The sequence below is a fragment of the Quercus suber genome, unplaced genomic scaffold (genome assembly GCF_002906115.3).
Source record: "Quercus suber isolate HL8 unplaced genomic scaffold, Cork oak 2.0 scaffold_174, whole genome shotgun sequence".
In the NCBI taxonomy this organism is placed as follows: domain Eukaryota; kingdom Viridiplantae; phylum Streptophyta; class Magnoliopsida; order Fagales; family Fagaceae; genus Quercus; species Quercus suber.
The window spans coordinates 992,529-997,417 of NW_027069634.1; positions in this window are offsets into that span (position 1 = coordinate 992,529).

Genomic DNA, 4,889 nt, shown 5'->3' on the forward strand with positions numbered 1-4,889 from the left:
AACACATAAATACAAAGATCCAAGCAAGGCGTAACCAACAACATCATACAAACACGTGAGCATGTAAGCCTAACATCAACCTAGAACAAAAAGAGGCATAAAACATAGGAAAACATGGCATAAAGCCTAAAGCAGGTAGATCTGTGAGAGACCGCGCCCCCGGCCCATTTTTTAGGAATGTTGAGCCAAACTCACGTGAGTGGGTGGAGTCGTGTTATTGCCCCTCAAAATGGAGGTTTGACTAGTTATATTTTCCCCTTTAGATTAAGGGTTTTACAATGGAGTCGCCACTTATTTAATTATTGGAAAAATAAGAAAACCATAATTAAAAAAATTCCTCATTTTATTAATTTGAAATTGAATTTACATTGAACATAGGAAATTACATGGTTTTGGTCCTAGATACAATCTAAGATAAAGTACATGACTTTGTTTCCTAGTTACAATCTAGAAATTGAAAATTACAAGGATAAGCATTTGATCTACTAACCCTTGATCTAAGTTCGGAGGCTATGTTATAAGGTGGGAAGGTGTTAGACACCCACCTTGCCCGGTGAAACCGGTCTTCTAGACTATGGTAGCCAACAATCATGTCACATCATCCAATATGTTATCAATCAATTTGCATGTAGAATTTGAAGTGTGTGCATGTGATAAACTCTAATTCAATTTATTAGGCATTGCATTTGGATTGAGAAATAAATTCTAGTGAATGTGTGTGAATGGTGATAACCTAAATTCAAGGATTTGAAAGAATTATGAAACAAACATGTTCTTCATATTTTTGATGTAAATTTAAGATCAAAACTAGTGATATGCATGAACATGTGATGAACAACCAAGAATATGTGAAGAACATATAAAAACATTCAAACATATTCAAGAGGATTCAAATAATTACTATCATACTTTAATCTTAAATTCTCATCATGGTAACACAAAAAACAAGTTAGGGAAAGAGATTATACCTTCATGCAAGATTCATACGGTGGAGGAAGAGACTTTTGGTGGAGGTCCTAAGGGTGGAGGAAAAAAGAAGAACTAGGAGAGGGAGAGTGAGTCTCACTCAATGCCTTGAGTCTCAGGAAGACCAAGATATGACAAGACTACTCTACTTCACTAGAACTCAAGAGAGGAGAAGAGAGGAGATTTTTTTTGGTCTCTTGGAATGAAGGAGGGGGAGGGTTTATATAGTAGTAGTGGAGAGAATATGAATGGAATGCCATTTAATGAGGGTTGACAAGGATTATGAACCTAGACCTCATTTTAGCCTTGGGGAAAATCTGGTGCATTAAATGGAGAGATTGGTGGGAGTGGGGAGCAAGCCAAAATTCGGTTTTTCCGTAGCTGCTGTAACAGCTTGTAGAGCCAACTTCGAAAAATCATATCTGATCCAATTCTGATCGAAATTATCTCGTTCTTGTGCTCAAATTGAAGCCCCGGATGTCTAGTTTCTGGAAAAATTAACCTCATTCACAGATTCAAAATATTCTGAGAGATATTGATGAAATGGTGAGCAGAGGTCATTTGTTAGAAAATGGTTTCAGCATAATTAACATTAATAGGTCCCAAATTAGCTCCCAATTAACATTAAATGGCTCCAATCACTCCCATTTCAGAATTAATTGGTTCCAAATTTACTCTAATTAAAAGATAATTACACAAATTACTCATTGAATAATTAATGTTTAACTATCTAATTAATTAGGTGTATGCAACCTCACCATAAAATGTAGTCCTAACCAATTAAATTATGACACATCATTGATCTCCAATTGATTACACTTATAACCAATTGAAATCAATTGTTCATAATCACATATAGTTGGACTCAATTTTTTAAAGATTGGAATCCCTTGCAATTACTTCCCTCTCCTCAGACGTTACCTCGTTCTCGGATAAGGCCCAATGCTTAATATATAATTTTGGGCCTTATCCCTACAACATATATAATAGCATATTAATTACGGCATGCACACAATTTTGCCCATATATACTGCCATACATGCATGCGGATTATATATATGGAACTTTATAACCTATTAAATGCTCAATATATCAAGCTACATATGAAACAAAACAGAGACAATGACACAAACCAAACCTGTTAAGAAATTGGTGAAGAGCCTGAGTAATCCACCGTTGCTTGAAAGAAGATTTAGCCATAGCTCTAACACATTCCCTATTTGGACCATAGGCTTTCCCACTTTAAGGAGGAGTTTCTGCACAAAAAGGGAGTTGAAGATGTACCATCTTCTCCAAAAGTCTCCCTTAAGTTCTTCTAAGCCCTCGATGAATTTACTAGTTTCTGATTTAGAGGAGAAGAGAAAGCTAGCGAGATCATAGAAACTAGCGTTTTCTAGCTTCTGCACAAAATAATTTTGGTCTAAATGCACTTTTGGTCCTTACATTTTGGGCTGATTCTCGATTTGGTCTCTAAATTGATTTTTCTCTTAGGTGAGTCATTGATTTTAGAAAATTTATTCTATTTTAGACCCTGCTGCCAACCCAGTAACAGAAAAATTAGACGTGGCAGACGGAGCACACTGTTGGCATGTTATATGTTGATGTGGCTAATAAAATAATAATAAAATATTTTATTTGACATTTTTTAAATGCCACATTAGTATTTTTTGATTTAAACAAAGCCACGTTAGTATTTTCTAAATTAAAAAGAAAAATTATTTTTCAATTTTAATTTAATTCAAATAATAAAAAATAAAAAATAAAAAACAAAAACAAAAAATTATTTTTTAGTTTTAAAGATTGAGAAAAAAATTTATAGAAACTTTCTCAAATATTCTTGAACTTTCTTGGCAAACAAAAACATCACAAAATTTTAAATGTATCAATTTTCAGAAAAAATTAAAGTTAAAAAAAAAAAACATTTGAAAACCCCCACAAACTCAAAACAAATCCAAACTCACAAATGATCTCTCTCTCTCTCTCTCTCTCTCTCTCTCTTCAAAAGCAAGTGCAGATCTCTCTCTCTAACTCACCCACTCTCCTCTCTTACTAGTGGTGGTGGTGGTGGAGTCATCCCACGATGAGGAGATGAAGGAGTAGTGACGAACGGAGTTGTAGTCATCCCATGGCTTTACTAGGTGCGAGCTGAGTTGTGCTCACCAACATTGAGACTGTTCCTGGGCTCGTAAACAACATTGAAGCCAACGGGCTTGGAGACTGAGTTGAATTAAGGCAACTCATTTGGGATCGGACGAGTCTTCTAGTGAGTTTGATGGGTTTGACTTCAATTGGTGGTGGTGGGTTTTTTTCTCTTAATCTCTAACTTTCTCTCTCTCTAAAGCCGACTCTCTCTCTTGATTGTTTGATAAGTGGTGTGGTGGTGGATTTGATTGTTTGATCGGTGAAGGTGGCTGGATTTTTTTGTGTTTCTGTGGGGGTTGGTCGTTCATTGGTTTTGTGTTTATGTTTGTTTCATAAGAAAATTTCTGGGTTTGAATTTCTAGGTTTGGGTGAAAATTTATAGGTTTATGTTTATGTTTGTTTGTTAAATGTGGGTTATTTTTAGTGTTTGGTTTGAAAGAAAATCTTGATTTTCTGAGAAAAATGTTGATCATTGTTTAAGGAAAATTTATGAGGTTGGTTGGGTTTGTTGTTATTGTGAGCCGAATCGATTGGGTTTGTGTGTGTATGTTTGTTTCATAAGAAAATTTTTGGTTTTGGGTGGAAAGAAAATGTTGTGATGAAAATCTTAGGCATTGGCTTTTTAGATATGAATTTAATAGTGTTTGGTTTGAAAGAAATTTTCTAGGAAAGATGTTAAACGCCCAAATATTTTTTGTGTTCCTGAGTTCTTGTGATTTGGGTTTATATTTTTGTGTATTCATGTTCAAATATGAATCTATGTATTTTTATGTTTTTAATTTTGTTAAAATTGATATATATATATATATATATATATAAAATTTAAAATCAGATGCTGATGTGGCATGTTGATGTGGTTTTTTATTTTATTTTATTTGCCACGTCAGCACATAACATGCCAATGGTGCACTCCGTCTGCCATGTCTGATTTTTCAGTTATTAGGTTGATGGTAGGGACCAAAATAGAATCAATTTTCTAAAATCAGAGATTGACCTAGGAGCAAAATCAATTTAGGGATCAAATCGAGAATCAGCTTAAATTGTAGGGACCAAAAGTGCATTTACACCAATAATTTTCACAGAATTGTTTCTCACAAGACATGGCTTAGAAGTAATATGGAGAAGGTGAAGGATGGGTTGCTATGTCAATGTCTCAATTGGGAATACTACGTAAATTTAGCCAATAGAGACTCAATATTTATATCTGTAATTATGTATAGAACAATTCCTAACTTTTGAAAAAAGATAAGGTGAGAGACATATGCTTATGGCTATGTAATTTATTAAACAATTAGTTTATCTTGTCGGTGTTTTATAATGTATAATTACTAATTCAATTTGAGGGTTGCGTGTACAAACAATGACTAATTGTTGTCCTTAAGGCCCAGCTAATCACTTTATTAACTACTCTAATTGAGCAGTTAATAACTTGATATATATAATATATAGAGATACTAGTTAATTCAAAAGCTTAAGTCTATAAGTTTGAGCCCAACTATGTTATATCAACCATTCATTATTGTAGTTATTATTTAATGTGAGAATTCACTCACACATGTTTACCCTACAAAATGTTCCTAATGTCATATTGTCTGAGAATGACCTTGCAAAAATTAAAAACTTAGACAGCTATTATATGTTGCACTACTTATATGATCCTAACACTCAAGGACGGACCTAGAACTTTGAGTTAGGGGGGGTGGTTTTACTGTTGGTTGTGTGCGGCGGTTTCAACCTCTAATTCTGCTACTCAGCTACTAAGATTTTTTTTTTTTTTTTTT